The sequence below is a fragment of the Mirounga leonina genome, unplaced genomic scaffold, assembly GCF_011800145.1.
Source record: "Mirounga leonina isolate KUSES-001 unplaced genomic scaffold, KU_Mleo_1.0 Mir_53, whole genome shotgun sequence".
NCBI lineage: Eukaryota > Metazoa > Chordata > Mammalia > Carnivora > Phocidae > Mirounga > Mirounga leonina.
In genome coordinates, this window is record NW_023270807.1 from 4,878,367 (window position 1) to 4,895,502 (window position 17,136).

The 17,136-nt window shown below is 38.2% G+C and overlaps 1 protein-coding gene and 1 pseudogene across 2 annotated transcripts in view; both read left to right on the top strand.

Moving 5' to 3' along the window:
* ZFAND3 (zinc finger AN1-type containing 3) overlaps window positions 1–17,136 on the top strand; it is a 336,375-nt gene that overhangs the window by 65,278 nt on the left and 253,961 nt on the right. The gene's annotated exons all lie outside the window — the stretch shown is intronic.
* Window positions 8,188–9,885, top strand: LOC118001298 (annotated as a pseudogene).

The following is a 17,136-nucleotide window of genomic DNA, read 5'->3' on the forward strand; positions in this document are numbered from 1 at the left end:
AGTGCAGAGGCAGAGGGCAGTTTGGAGTGTGGTAGAAAGAGCAGTGAGCCTCTTCTGCACATAATGATGTGAGGAGATTGTGTAGAGCTGTGTGTCCGTTTTGGCTTGCAATGGGATCATTGCATCCTCTTTTTGTCTTGTTTCTGAGATTAAAATATACCTACATATAAATTGGTTTATTGAAGTTAGTTGTTTTAGATGTTTAGTTATTTTTTATGTATATTTATTAAGTTCTTTGCTTTGAAAGTATTCCTACTCCATTGTGGAAGCCCTAGAAATGTATTAATTAATTCTGTGCCTGCAGCAATCATTTCCTTGAGTGACACATGGATCCTGGGTTTTAATGTTTGTATATTTATGCAAGCACTTTATGTATGCACGTAAAAGAGGACTGGAGAATTTTGTATAAGTGTTCAATGATATATTTTAAAGACTTTTTAAAAAAGCTTATTTTTAAATTTATTTTTAGTAATTTCTACACCCAACGTGGGGCTTAAACGCACGATCCTGAATTCAAGAGTCCCAAGCACTTCTCACTGAGCCAGCCAGGTGCCCCTTAAGACATTCTTGGTAATGTGTCATCATTTCTTCTGTGGGAATAAAGCTGTGATTTTCATTATCTTGAGGATGGGCAAATCATACCACTTCTCATTTGGAAGCATTTCTTCCTTTGGTATATTCCTTATGTTTGTGAGGGGAAAATTTTTCAGTGTAGCGTTCTCCTTTGTTATTCTGTAGATAATTTAATATGAGTCTCAGATTACCATGAAAATTCATTATTTCCTTGCTTCTTGGTTGTGTGTAGATTTTTTTTGAAACTGGAGAAATACGAGAAAGGAAGCAACTTCAGGCTGTTAGGTTGGGAATTAGTTTACTTTCTGAAAAGGATTTGTACTGATCTGATTGGTTAGGTTTCTCACAGTGGTGAGGAAGAGACACTAGATAATCACAGAGATGGAGTGAGCGGTATAGAGGGAAATTTGCTTCATTCACTGCATAGGTAGTACTCAATCTTCAGTTTTCCTGATGAGGTTCTTAAATAGCTAGGAAGGTGTCTCACTTTTTGCTTCAGGAGCACTAACTGCTCCAGATAATCCTTTCTCAGCTCTTTGAACTAATCCTACAGACAGGGTTTGATTGGATTGATTTGGCATTGTTGAGCCTGGAGCAGGCATCCTTGTTGGTCACAGTTGGGAGTTAGGAGCTTCGGAGGGAATCCCATCATGCCCAGCCCATGTGTGGTTGACTACCAGCCTGAAGAACTTTTCTTCATTCAAACCCGTGTGACCTTTGTGTTCCTAACAAAGTACACCTGGGCGGAATTACAAGGGGGAGTGATAGGATGGTAGAGAGAGAACAGGTTGGGGCCAGTTTGCTCAAAATTATCTTTGTGTGTGGTAGGATGTTTCATAGATTCTTGGTGGAGTAGAAACAGGCTAATTTTCATTCCAAATGCAGAAGAGGTTTTTTTTTCGGGGAGGTGCAGGTGGTGGGATTGATTTTAGAAAGTGGGAGGGTTGAATGCAACCACCTTTATTATCTTTGATACCCTCATGGATTTGCATACTAGGGGTGATGATTTCTTGCGGCAGTTAAAAGGAGTTTTTTTTTGTGTGTGTGTAACTAACAAATATATAGGTATATCCACGTACCGGAACCCAACTAAATGAATTAATTGCATAATCACGGGTACTTAAGTGTGTGGGTCTGAAGCTTTTTTTTGCTTGTTTTAGTGAATATTTTAAGAGTATTCAAATAACTAAATGAAGTGGATGAATGAACATGCTTTTTATCTTAATATGGATGATAGTAAATTCATTATTGGTAGAACACATTTTTTATATAAATGCATAGATCCTTTAAGAATGTGAATTTGGGTATGAAAACTAAAGAGCACATATAACCAGATATCTTTGATATTTAGTTCTTTTGAACTAAATATTGTATTATTTTTAGGATAGCTGAAAGTTGTCGGCTTAGAACTTTTTGAGGGGGTTGTGTAGTAGCCTATGCATGGGGCCAGACCATTAGTGCTAGCTGCCTGGCTGTATTTTAAGGATTAAAAGCAAAATCTTTGCATGTGATGTTTTGTATATTGGACTTAAAAAAATCCACAAGCTTTTAGAAGTTGTGAAGATATGGGTCAGTTTTGTTCAGATGAGAGTTAGGTCAATAAAGCATTTACTAACATGAAATGTTTTTCTTTTCCTCTTTCTTGGTATTAAAAGAAAGGTGAATGGATGAAATAGCCATTAAAGGATTTAATTTAAAAAAATGTAGCAACAAAAACCACACACTCTGGCTGTCCATGTTACAGGGTTTAAGCTTCATATTTTTAAGCTTCATATTTCAAAACTATATTCACAGCTTCAGAAATAAACTCTACAGTAGCTGAATGGTATTAACCAGTGCTTTTCTTCTTTGCATTATCCTATTGTGTCAGCAGGGATGCTGCAGCAATTCTTTTTGATCTAAAAACTACTTTGTTGTGGAACTGAAAAAGAAAAATGTTCTAATCTCCTGCTAAAATTTTACCTGACAGTGAGGTCAGTCAGACAATGGAATAACTTGCTAAGGGAGTTCAGTGAGAATCTTTTCACTAGAGATGTTCCGGAGTTGACTGAATGAGCTACTTGGAATTGAAGATCAAGCTGGAAAAATTCTTCAGGATGAGATAACTTCTCTGAACTAAAAATTTTAAAAGGAATTAAAAAGTCTGTATTACAAGTTTTGAGAAAATATTGCCTAAAATCACTGATTCAGAGTTTAGTTTTTCAGGTATGTTTTATTCTTTATAAACATCTTCCATGAAGTATATATTTAATAATGGAAGGTTTTGTTTTGTTTTGTTTTTTTTAAGCTATATAGTTCTAGATCATAAATTACTGTTCCATCATATGTATTTTGAAAAGTTCATTATTAGGGCACCTGGGTGGCTCAGTAGTTAAGCGTCTGCCTTCAGCTCAGGTCATGGTCCCAGGGTCCTGGGATCGAGCCCCGCATAGGGTTCCCTGCTCGGTGGGAAGCCTGTTTCTCCCTCTCCCACTCTCCCTGCTTGTGTTCCCTCTCTTGCTGTGTCTCTGTCAAATAAATAAAATCTTTAAAAAAAGAGAAGTTCATTATTAGATACCCCACTGTTGTATGTTAGTACATCATAGAGGAGTCTGTAAGGGAGGGCTGAGATTATAATGGCCTTTATATTACAGAGCTGATGGGTGGTTGGTCAGACTGTCAGGGTCATTATTAATGTCCTGTAAAGTCATGCCAGAGATCTAGATTTGATTGCCTGTTCTACCTTTCTGCTTAGGCCAGCGAGAGATAGGACTGTTGGTAGAGGGAGTCTGTTAGCTCCGGGGCAGGGCTAAATCTTTAATCCCTCCACAGGTTCCCCTTTCAATAATTAGAAAACAGCTGGGCTGCTGGGGCTTTGTTGTTTTCAGATCTCCTTAGCTAAAAGGTACCTGCTATACAGGGTTTTTGAACATAGCAATAGACCACTAAGTGGTAAAAACAAGAATTTTAAGTCTTTGGAACCTTTATAGAGATTTTTGTTCCTGGCTGCTTAGGGTGTGAATAGAAAAATTTGGTGTTGAGAAAGCAAGGACTGCAGGGATGGGGGTTGAGGCAAGAGTGGAGTTGAAGACTGTATTTAGAATTTCAACAGATGTACTTAAAAAAAAATTATTCCTCTGGGTGATAGTATATGGTTAAAAAGTACAAGAAGTTCAGAAAGATCCCCATATAATCACATGAGGACTACAGGTCACTGGGGTAGTACCAGGGCTTAGCAAGTGGTCAGCATCAGGACAGTTTTGTTATTTTTACTTCCTAATAGCCAGTTTAATTTCACTGGTGTTGCAGCAGAATGTCCCCAATATTGTATTTTCCAGTTTCTCTAGAGCATGGTCAATGTAGAGATAGGTAGCTATGACATTAGGGCGCTTTTCAGTGACAGGGCAGTTGTGTGGTTAGGTCCCTGGATATGGGGCTGGTGGTGGGAATTTTACTTTAGGGCCAATGTTAACAAAAATTTTACTCTTTGTGTCTGTCATTAAAGTGATCCAGCTGCTTCTGAAATAGAAAGGACCAACAATGGCCTTGGGTTTAATAATGCTGAATCAAGTAAACATGTTTAAAGTTGTTCAGACTAGGAGTGGTTTCTTGTTTCCTCTCTTACAGTATGGAGTGGCCAGTAAGCACTTAACCTTAGGCTCTTCAGCTTCTGTTTATTGATGAGGTGGGAGGGGATGGGGGGTGGTGTGCAGTGATCAAATCAGAAGCATGAAATAGCCTTTCCCTTTGCCCAAGGATGGAATACTTGTTAAGGTCAGGGCTTTCAGGCCTCAGGGTTCCTCTGATGCCTGAATGAAGCATTGCATTCTAAGGTACGTTTTCCAGTCCTAGGGGTCAGTCCCTGCTGCTATACTTGTCCACTGGAGGAGGAATGCAGAAATGACTGTGACTCCTGTCTAATCCAGAGACCCCAAACCTCACTGGTCTGTGCACCAGCCCCATCCTCATTCGTTTAGCATGGAGAGTTTATTTTTACCCTCCTTTTTGACATTAGAGATGAGGGCCAGGACTAGATCATCCCAGTTCTTGGGCTGGACTTTATACAAAAATGAAGAACAGGAGGGGAGCCTGGCTGGCTCAGTTGGTAGAGCACGCGACTCTTGATCTTGGGGTTGTGAGCTCGAGCCCCACGTTGGGCATAGATATTAGTTAAAAATAATAAAATCGTACAAAAAATAAAAGTATTGTCACTTAAAAAAAAGATGAAGAACAAGGAGTTGGCCAGTTCTCTTGGGATTTCTTAGGAGCAATCCCCTGTCTCTCTTTATATTTGTTCATTGTGAGACTCTGGGAAATTTTTTTTCCCCCATAAACATTTACTTCTGCTCAGGACATTTCAGTGGTTGTGTTTTTGTTTTGTTTTGTTTTTAAAGATTTTATTTATTTATTTGACAAAGGGGAACGCAAGCAGGGGGAGTGGGAGAGGGTGAAGCAGGCTTCCCGCTGAGCAGGGAGCCCGATGCGGGGCTCGATCCCAGGACCCTGGGACCATGACCTGAGCCGAAGGCAGACACTTAACGACTGAGTCACCCAGGTGCCCTTTGTTTTTGTTTTTTGTTGTTTTTTAATTTTAATTTAATTTTTAAAAAGATTTTATTTATTTGACAAAGAGAGAGAGAGCGCACACAAACAGGGGGAGCAGGAGAGGGAGAAGTAGGCTCTCTGCTGAGCAAGGAGCCTGATGTGGGGCTCTGTCCCAGGACCCTTGGATCATGACCTGAGCCGAAGGCAGACACTTAACCGACTGAGCCACCCAGGCACCCCTTTGTTTTTATTTTTTAAACGGTGGTTTTATTAAAGATAGTTTTTTTTTTTTAATTGTCAGAGAGAGAGAGCGCGTGTGCACACAAGCAGGGGGAATGCAGGCAAGAGGGAGGAGCAGGCTCCCTGCCGAGCAAGGAGCCTGATACAGGACTCCATCCCAGGACCCCGGGATCATGACCCGAGCTGAAGACAGATGCTCAACCAACTGAGCCACCCAGGGGTCCCTCAGTGGTTGTTTAATGTTTCACTAGCACTACCCAGTGGATGATTATATTACAGTCCCAGTTAATAAATCAATAATGTGAGTCACAAATAGTATAAGTAGTGGACGAAAGCATGTCTGGAGGGTGAAGGCATGGTAGGGTAATTTTATCCCATTGTATCAGCAGTATTTTTTGTCACTGTGAAGAATTGAATTTTTCTGTTCTTAATTTCTCCATCCCCCCCTTCCCTATCTGTCTCTCTCTCTCTTTTTTTTTTTCTGTTGACAGTATGGAAAATACTTAGATTACAAATGAGTTTAATTTGCCAAATGTTCTTAAATAGTTAAGTCTTTAGAAATCTATCCTGTGGGAGTGGGGGGGGGTGCCTCGGTGGCTCAGTTGGTTAAGCATCTGACTTCTGCGTAGGTCATGATCTCAGGGTCCTGGGATCAAACCCTGTCTTGGGTTCTGAGATCAGCGGGGGTCTGCTTGTCCCTCTCCGTTTGCTCCTCTCCCTGCACGTGTGCATGCATGGGCTCACTCTCTTCCTCAAATAAATAAATAAAATCTTAAAAAAAAAATTTACTTCTGAAGATTTTATTTATTTATTTGACAGAGAGAGACACAGCGAGAGAGGGAACGCAAGCAGGGGAGTGGGAGAGGGCGAAGCAGGCTTCCCGCTGAGCAGGGCGTTTTATTAAAGATAAATGGTATATCCCATACCTAAATGGTATATCCCCTTTATTGTCCACTTTCCCCACCCACCCAGGTAATTTTTGATGTTCTGGAGGTTTTCCGGGCCTGGGAACCCTTAGTTAGAGGTTCTAAAGATTACAGTCAGTCATCGTGAAGAAAATTTGGATGACTAAGAGCTCCAGGGCCTTAAGAACTTGTGTAGGTAGAAGGATGTCTAGAGTTCTGGTATATGTGTATGTAGCTTTTGTAATGGAGGTTAATTTTGAATCTGATCACATAGAAGTGGACGGTTGTGTGGTCTGATTTTGATATTGTTGGGACCAATCAGGGCTTTAGAAATGGTTGAAAATGAAGTATGTCTTGATTCACAAAAGTATTGCATGGGGTAAGGTTTCATATCCTTTGAGAGATTGCTAGAATAAAATTCCAGTGTGGCTTCAGGCTGTAGAACACGATACCTGTGAAAGTCTCTCATTTGTACCATTTATCTCCTACTCTGAATATTATTTGGGAAGGCAAAATTATCAACAAGCAAATTAGTAGAGTCATTCAAGTATGCAGTGATGTCACTCAGCATTTTTCTAATAGATGTGAATGGAGAAAAAAAAATTTCAGTGGGTTCTTCAAGCTGCTGTTGCATGGGGAACATTTATTATGGCTCATTCACTTCAGCTCTTCCAGATAGTAGTAGTTTCCAAATCCACGTGTGAATTTTTGGGAAGGAATTTTGACTACATCTTTGTTTTCCCTTCACCTTCAAATTCCATTTTTGGGATACAAGTAAATCTTTGTTTTTACAAGCCTTCTACTTTTTTTATTTTTTAAAGATTTTATTCATTTGAGAGAGAGAGAGAGAGAGCTAGAGAGAGCACAGGGTTGGTGTGGAGGGGCAGAGGGAGAGGGAGAAGCAGGCTCCTTGCTGAGCAGGGAGCCAGACGTGGGACTTGATCCCAGAACCCTGGGATCATGACCTGAGCCTAAGGCAGACGCTTAACTGACTGAGCCACCCAGGTGTCCCTTTACAAGCCTTCTAAAACAGGCATACACATGGTTGTTTTTCAGAGTTCTTGCTTTGAGCTTCTTTAATTATTCCAACAGTGCCATTGCTGCTCAGGATGTCTTGGTGTCTCTTTCTTGGGTCGGTCTTCAGGTACTGAAGAACATTGCTTTGACTGCTCTTTATTGGCTGATCATTTCTTGGAGCTTGGATAGGTCTTTGGGGGATGGGGTATGATAAATGTTTGAGACAAGATTGGAAAGAGAGTTGATGACCATCAAATTGAATACTTAAGTTCTCTATTGAGGTAACTGTAGAACAATGAAAGGAACCAGAGGTGTGTCCAGGGACTTTGCAGCCACAGGACTTGACTGACCTTGGTTTCCTTATTTCTAAAACCAAGAGCATATCCACCTTGCAGGATTGGTATGAGAATAAGTGAATAGTCTCTGTGCTTGGTTTGCAGTTGGCCTTCACATATGTTAATTCCTTCTTATGGTTTGTAAGTGTAGATCTGAAGACAGTTTTGAAGAATTCTAACATTGTTTTTGAGTAACTGCTTCAGTGTTTAGAACAACTTCCGTGAGATTGCTTGTTGAAAAGACAGCACTTAATTGGGCATATGTTTTTTTTTTTTTTTTTTTTACAGATTTTATTTATTTATTTGAGAGAGAGAGAATGAGAGACAGAGAGCAGGAGAGGGAGGAGGGTCAGAGGGAGAAGCAGACTCCCTGCTGAGCAAGGAGCCGGGATGTGGGACTCAATCCCGGGACTCCAGGATCATGACCTGAGCCGAAGGCAGTCGCCCAACCAACTGAGCCACCCAGGCGCCCTGGGCATATGGTTTATTTGTTTAAAAAAAAAAGAAAAAGGGGGGAAAAGTGTATAATTCTGAGCAGAAGCAACCGAGCAAATATTCTGTTTTTGTTTTTCATTTTTTTTTTTTTTTAAAGACTTTATTTTTTAGAGTTGTTTTAGGTTCAGCACACTTTTGGTCAGTAAAGCCACTACCTTAAAAAAAACTTAAGATGACTTTGTGTATGTGCATACGAATATCCATGTGTATGTTACAAGTAAGAATTTCATGTTATGGATGTTGTAATCAAGAAGTTCTTGGTTGTACATTATGCTTCTGTTCTTTAATCTGGTAACTTAATTAATGGACATTATAAAGTATGAGGAGTGTTCTAATGAGGTAGGAAGTGTGGTGATATGGTGAAACAGCCCCCTTTCTTTTAAATGTCATCTAGGTATACATTTTGTACAGTTGGGAAGCAGTGAAATTGCAGAGTAATGGAAGTAATTCTCTCGTAAAAGTACATGAGAATTGCTTCTCAGTTAAAAGAAATGCATTTGTTATTTTTGGCATGTGTAAGAATTTTATATTACATATGTACTCATAACTTTCTTCTTTAAAATAAAAATCATTAGTACTTTGTTCCAACTAAAGCATTTGCTTTATATCAGGATTATTAAAAGAAATACGTATCTTTTAAACATGTTAAGTAACCTTAATGTATATTACGAGAAAAGACATAATCAAATTGGGACTTCTGGTGTTGGTAACGAACTTATGATAAAAAGAAAAAACTCACCTTAGATTGTATTTCTTGATGACAGAATCTTATCTGTGGCATATTTCAAGTCCAAGGCAATTTAAATATAAAACTGGTTTTTAGTTTTGCTTCTGTTTAGATTGGAGAACTTTATTTGGTGTAAGATGCAGATTTCATAAGTATACCACATACACATTTTTTTTTGGCCAAAAAATAAGGTTTGCTTGTTTGGTAGTTAAGCATTTAATCAACGAGAGTGGATCTTTTTAGGCAGTTGTTTGTTAACTATACCCATAATTTCGGGACAAGCTCTTGTAGCTTCTGATTACAGAATGTGTTATTCCTGGAGAAAATCACATATAGCCTTTTGAAAAACAAGTGGTCTTTGCACACACATTTGTAGAGTCATGCTATCGCAAGTGCAATTGGGCTTTTCATTGTGTTGAGATTTCTACTTGTATGTTCTCATCTGTCATTTTTGACTGTCCTAAGAAGGCATTCATAGACTCTTTTTTCCTACACACTTTCCTAATTTACTAAATAGAAAAAAAACCAAAAAAACCCATAAGGTGGAACCATAAGTTAAGGTCTCTTCTTGTATTACATCTTCCTGGTAAGTACTTTTCTAAGTCTACAGCTCTAAATTTTTTATATGTATATCTGCTTCTTTATATCAGAGTATGATTAAAGTTTCTGGATATTATGTTTAGCAAAAGTTTTAATAGATGCATTAAAAAACATTTTTGTGAGCGACCGAAGCTGCGAATGAGATGCCAGTGGCCTTGGGGCCCTACGGACAGTCCAGCCGAGCTGCTTCGACTGTGTGAAGATGGACTTTGTGATGGGCTGTGCAGTGGGCATGGCGGCCGGGGTGCTCTTGGGCACCTTTTCCTGTCTCAGGATTGGGATGTGGGGTCGGGAGCTGATGGGCGGCATCGGGAAAACCATGATGCAGAGTGGCGGCACTTTTGGCACATTCATGGCCATCGGGATGGGCATCTGATGCTGATAAGGGCAGTGGTTGCCCAGTACAGCTACTCCTTCCCATCAGTCCCAGCTCATGTACTATAATAAAACAAATCGTTGAGTAAAAAAACAAAAAAAAACATTTTTACATTATGAATTGTTTAACTTTATTTAAAGCCAGCCTGGCAAATTTGAATGTCACATGACTCAGTCTGATACTGTAATGGATCAGCTCAACTGAGCTCTGAGCTAGTTTAATGAAGTTAGATAATATTATATTCTAAAGAGAATTAATGTCTGAAATGCAGTTGTGTAATTATGGCATCAGTAGGAATGCATAATGATTCAGTCATCTGTGCTTTATTCTTTTAGGGCTTAATTTTTCATGTCATTTGGATTGTATATGCATTGAGTTTTCTTACATGTCTTCCCTTTTCCATAGTGCTCTGGGATCCTTAGGAATAAATGATTACATGAGAGACCAGAATGCAATTCTCCAAATGATACTCATTTCTATTTTTGTTTAATATCACCTGGTGTGTTATTTGCAGAAACGTTACTCTTAAAATGTGTGAGGCTATAAGAGGACTTGCACAAACCTCTTTCTCTTGGATGTTGCTGAGTCCCTGGATGGTTTTGGTTGCAAGTAACTTAACACCCAACTAAAAGTGGCTTAGACAAATGCTTTTCCACAATGTGGTGAAGGACCAGTTGTTTTGTTTTATTTTTTTTTAGTTTCAATTCATTGCAGAGTTTTATTTTGTAAAATACAGTAAAAATGTTGGAATATAAAATTGCTATAAAGTTTCTGAATGCCTGCTCTCAGGCATTATTGTTGTTGTGGACTAAAAACACACACTTTGCAGACTAGCAGCAGTCCATGGGCCATCCTTTGAGTAGCTTGGGCTTAAACTGCACAGACATTTATTATTTCACTTAACAAAAAGTGTGGAATCTCCAGTTCCAGGGTGGGTTTTCTAGCTCTGCAGTTCCCTTTCCATTTTGGTTATAAAATGGCAATAGCATCTCCAGGTGTGCCCCTTCATGTGAGGACATCTGAAGCAGGGAGGAAGGAGAAGGAGAAAAAAGAAACCTCTTTTTCTGCTGTGTCTTTTATATTATTAGGGAATAAAACTTTTCCCGGGAACTCTTCTGCCACCTTGTATCTCCAGAAACCTCTCTTCATATTTCATTTGCCAGAACTGAGTCACGTAGCCATATTCATGTCAGTTGTTGGCAGAGAGGAACAATGGATGCCATACTGGTAGACCAATCTTGATTTCTCCCCTGGTGCTATGCCCAGGGTCACCAAAAGAAAATGGGGGTTTTGTGAGTGAAGAGGATATGAAGTAGGTGAAGATTGGGTATGTAACCAACAGTATTTGCCACACAAGAAGAGAGGTCAGTCTGAGAAGCTCAGGCATTGAACTTCTTTCTTGTGTTACAGTTAAGAAAGGCATAGGAAGGTGAGAAGAAAATAATGAATGCCTTTGATATCCAGTGTCCCTGATATTGGACTATGGGCCCCTCTTGGTGAATCTGGAATTTACTACAGGGCATTACTGCTATATAAATAATACTTACCTGCTGGCTAGAGTATATTTGATTTGAACCATCATTCAATAACCAGCTAGACTTGGAAAAAATAGAAAATGTATTCTTGTTTGTTGATATAACCTTTGTTGTATAATATATATTTTTAGTATTTTCAAACCTATGCTTCATTTTTAGAAGCTACACTGTATATTTTAAGCAGTGATTTGATTTTTTTTCTGATTACTTTTGCAGCTCTGTTAGAAAAGTGAAATGATTTGGCATGTTAAGACATGTTCCATTTATCATCTTTAGGGTACCTCTCATGATACTTCATTTGAACAACTAAGCCTTGTAGTTTGTTATGTTACTGCTTGCATTTGGCACTCACTTCTTAGTTTTAGATAGGATAAAGCAGGAATTTAAAAAGTACATGAAACTGCACATAATAGCAAGAATCATTTTAATTCCTTTTGTATTCATATCCCAGCTGACAACACAAGCATTGCTTTGCTACAATCAGTCTGGAATTAGTAATTTTGAATGAGAGTGTACACATGGGCATTTATAAATACTTACCCTGTTAACAGCTTATGAATATGTGTTTTTGCTTTTTGGTTTTACAATAAACAACACCTCAGTTTGAGTCCCTAACGATGTTAACTGTTACTGAATTTGAGATGTTTAAATGAGTATCTCTGATTGCTCATATTTGGACTTTTGGGCATCCATAGAGGAGGGGTGCAGGTTGAATGGAAGAGCATGAGCTTCCATTGGCTCTCCGACTTCTGACTCTGTTATAGGTTGCTGGTGTGGTGTAAAGAGGCATGCCCCTCTGAGACACAGTTGCCTTTTTTGTAATACCTGCTCTGTCATTCTATCTCATTGGGTTGTTGTATGGAATGAATTAGATTATGAATGCTTTAAAAGATTTCACAAATGTGGAGGCGCCTGGGTGGCTCACATGGTTAAGCGTCTGCCTTCGGCTCAGGTCATTATCCCAAGGTCCTGGGATCGAACCCCACATCGGGATCCCTGCTCAGCAGGGAGCCTGCTTCTCCCTCTGCCTCTCCCCTGCTCATTCTCTCTCTCTCTCTCTGTCTCAAATGAATAAATAAAATCTTAAAAAAAAAAAAAAGATTTCAGAAATGTAGTTGACATGTATTATTATCGTTAATAGTAAGTTTCAGGAAATACTCACAGTAAAAGGTACCCAAAGCACGAGTAGTATGGCTAAATTAATACCTTGAGATTATTTTTTGCTGATTCACAAGGAGACATTGTTTTATCAGTTTATTTCCTTTTAAGGTAAGTGTAGTCCTGGTATTCTGGAGTTCTTGTTGATCTGAGAATTTAAACATCAACATATAGAATAGCAGAAGTTATTCTAAGTTCACTTTTTATTTTGAAACAGCTTAAACTTTCTTGATGGTCCCTCCCAGCTTAATATCTTAAAAGTAAACCCAGGAGTGACTTTAGCCCAAATGATGGAGCAGGCAACGCTAAACACTTGTCCCTCTCCAGAAACATTGAAAAACAAGCAAGAAATTGTCAGAACTGACTTTGTCAGAATTCTGGAAAAGAGTCAAAGTGTTCAGCAACCAAGCAAATGTTTGCATCACCACAAATAGAGCTATGTATGCTTTAGTTCTCACTCCCTACCAACTCATCTTCTTCCCTCCCCTGCAGTTCTTGGCTGTCTCTACAGATTTCCCTCTTCTGGAAATTCATTAAAAAGATTCATAGAAATGAATCATTGTATCTGCTCTTTTTGTAACCGGCTTCTTTAACTTGGTATACTGTTTATATGGTTCCTCTGTGTTGTAGCATGCATGATGCTTGCTTCCTTTTTATGGCCAGATATTCTACCATATGGATATATATATATATTTTGTTTACCCATTTATTAGTTTTTGGACGTTTCTGTTATTTCCACATAATAGAGCACTAAAATACATGAAGCAAAACTGACAGGAAGGAAGGGAGAAATAGAAATTGGAAAACTTCAAAACCTCAGTTTCAGTGATGTTTAGAACAACTAGACAGAAGGTAAACCAGGAAACAGAAGACTTGAACAACACTGTACACCAATTAGAGCTACCAGACATCTATAGAATACTTCAGCAAATAGCAGAATATACATTATTCTCAAGTGCACATGGGTTTCTCCAGGATAGACCTTAAGCTAGGTGGTAAAACAAACCCTACTAAGTTTAAAAGGCTAGAAATCATACAAATTATATTTCCTTACCATATGGAGTGACATTAGAGGTCAGTGGCAGGAAGAAATTTGGGAAATTCACCAGTATATGGAAATTAAACAACACACTCCTAAATAACCAGTGGGTAAAAGAGGAAATTAAAAGGGAAATCAGAAAATACTTTGAGATGAATGAAAATGAAGATACAACATATCACAGTGTATGGGATGTAGCTGATACAGTGCTTATAGGGAAATTTATAGGTATAAATGCCTATACTAAGAGAGAACAGAGCTCTCTCAAGTCAGTACTCTAGCCTTCCCACTTAAGACAGTGGAAAAAGAGCAAACTAAACCTAAAGCAAAAGGAAAGAAGGAAACAAAGATTAGAGTAGAAGTTAATGAAATAGATAATAGAAAATAGTAGAGGAAATCAATGAAACCAAAAGCTGGTTCTTTGAAAGGATCAACAAAATTGATAAACATTTATCTAAAGAAGAATTAAAGAAAAATAATTAATACCAATTCTTTATAAATCCTTAAGAAAAAAAAGAATAGGAAGGAGCACTTCTCAACTCTTATTTTATGAGGCCAGTATTACCTAGATATCAAAACCAGAGATACACAAGAAAACCAAATAGTTACAGTTCTTTGGAATGTGGTTGTAAAAATCAACTAAATACTAGTAACATGTAAAAAGAATTATATAACATGACTAAATGGGATTATGTCAGGAGTGTAATACTGTTTTAACGTCTGAAATTAAGTAATACATCAGAATAAAAAACACGTGATCATCTCAGTAGAGTCAGAAAAAGCATTTGATAAAATCCAACACCCTTTGATGATAAAAATACTCAATAAGCTAGAAGAGGGGAACTTTCTCAGCCTGATAAAAGGCAGCCAGGAATAACTTTTTATTGTTATTTTAGTGGTTATTTTTATCTTCATCTTACAGTAGTCTGCCTTAAAGTGATATTAGAAAATTCATGTATGGTGTAAGCACCTTCTGTTGTTCATCTCTTGAACTTGAGTTATTGTTAACCGTGTACTTTTACTTCTTCATATGTTACAAAATCTATAGTATGCTTTTTGTGCTTTAAAATTTTCTCAAAGAGGTGTGAATAATTAGGGAAAAAAAGGTTTATTCAAAAAAAGTTTAGGGGCGCCTGGGTGGCTCAGGTCATGATCCCACAGGGTCCTGGGTTCGAGCCCCACTTGGGCTCCCTGCTCAGAGGAGAGCCTGCTTCTCCCTCTCCCTCTGCCTGCCTCTCTGCCTACTTGTGCTCTCTCTCTCTGTTAAATAAATAAAATCTTAAAAATAAAAAAGTTTATTCACATAGTCATCGTTCCATGCTCTTTATTCTTTTGTGTAGGTCTGTATTTCCATTTGATGTCATTTTCTTACTCCTTGAAATGCTTACTTTAACTTCTTTTTTTTTTTTTTTTTTGGTGGTCTTCTGGTGTGAAATTCCTTCATTTTTTTTATATGTATGAAAAGGTCTATTTTTCCTTCATTTTGGCGATTTTTGCTGAGTATTGAATTCTAGATTGACAGTTTTTTCTTCTAGTGCTCTAGAGATACTGCTTCTCAAGCCTTTTACTTGAGTTGTTTCCAGTGAGAAATCTGTTTTTTCTTTCTCCTGGGTCTTTTTTTTTCTGGTTACTTGTAAGATTTTTTTTTGTTACCACTGGTTTTAAGCAATTTTGTTATTATATATCTTGGTGTAGTGTTCTTTATATTTTTTGAGTTTGGTTCTTTGAGCTTTTTAGAGCGACAGGTTTATAGTTTTAATAAAATTTTTAAATGTTCCTTCTCTTATTTCCTCAAATATATTTGTTTCCCTCCTGTCCTTTCATAGACTCCAGTTACATATATATTAAGGCTTTTGAAGGTTTTTTTACATGTATCTTTGTTCTTTTTCTTTCTTCATTTTCCCCCTCTTTCTTTGTATTTACTTTTGCTAGGTCTTCAAGATTATTTATCTTTTCTTCTGCAGTGTGCTCTGCTGTAATTCTACCCAGTATATTTTTCATCTCAGGACCATGTAGTTTACATCACTAGGAGTTAAATTTGGTTCATCTTTATATCTTTCAAGCCCCTAATTAACTTTTTGAACAAAAGAGAATACAGTTGTAGTAATTGTTTTAATTTTTTTTTTTAAAAACGACGTGAGGCTTGAACTCATGAACAAGGTCAAGTTCAACCAACTGAGCTACCCAGGCTCCCCATAGAATGCAGTTGTAATAATTGTTTTATTGTTGTCAGCTACTGATTCTATTATCTGCATCAATTCTGGATTTGTTTTGAGTGCTTTGATTTTTACTGTTTCTGGGTCATATTTTCCTGTTCTTTGCATGCTTATTGTAATTTTTGATTATAATACCAGACATTATTAATTTTACCTGGTTCGATGATGGATATTTTGTTTTCTTACAAATATTCTTGAGCTTTGCTTTGAGTGCAGTTCAGTTTCTTTGAAAGAGTTTGATCATTTCACATCTTTTAAGCTGTTTTTTAGGCTGTACCAGATCAGCATTTAATTAATTAATTAATTAATTAATTTTTTAAAAGATTTTATTTATTTATTTGAGAGAGAACACATGAGAGGGGGGAGGGTCAGAAGGAGAAGCAGACTCCCCGCCGAGCAGGGAGCCCGATGCGGGACTCGATCCCAGGACTCCAGGATCATGACCTGAGCCGAAGGCAGTCGCTTAACCAACTGAGCCACCCAGGCGCCCAGATCAGCATTTAATTTAAAGTTCACTTACTCCACTACTGATCCAAAACCTTTCTAAGCACTGTCCTATGAATTTTGAGGTTTCCATTCTGACTGCTGGGAGCTGACACTGTTCCAGGCCTGTGTGAGCAATAGCTGTTGTTCCCTCTAATCCTTTTGTGGTTCTTTTTTTTTTTTTTTTTTTTGAAGATTTTATTTATTTATTTGACAGAGAGAGCGAGAGCAGGAACACAAGCTGGCAGAGTGGGAGAGGGAGAAGCAGGCTTCCTGCCGAGCAGGGAGCCCGATCCTAGGACCCTGGAATCATGACCTGAGCTGAAGGCAGAAGCTTAATGACTGAGCCACCCAGGCGCCCCCTTTTGTGGTTCTTATCTCTTCCTCACATGAACACAGTGATTAAGTACTCAGCTAAATATTCAAAGAGGACCCTCTGCAGATCTTCAGAGTTCTCTGTGTAGCTGTCTCCTTTCTTGTTACTACCCTGAAGACTCTAGCTCCCTTGGCCCTCTTAGTTCTTAGGTCCTTGGCTGTGGCCTGAGTACACTCTCCTTTCAGTAAAATGGAGAAATCAGAAGCTCATTTTATTTGTTTATGGTCTCTCACTGATCAGTGACTTTCATTTTCTAATGTGACTTTCACTTCTGATCATCTTTATTTTCTTGAGAACCTTTGTTTCATGTGTTTTGTTTATGTTTGTTGTTGTTTGAGGTGGAAGGGTAAATTTCGTTCTTGTAACTCTGTCTTGGTCAAAAGTGGAAGTCTTCATCTTCTTTCATTTTTTGTGTGTGAAATTAAATATATATAGCATATATACAGAAAATTGTACACCACGGATGTGTACATCTCAGTGAACTGTCACAAACTGAATTCTTGTGCATCCCCTGCCCAGAACACAAAATAGATCATT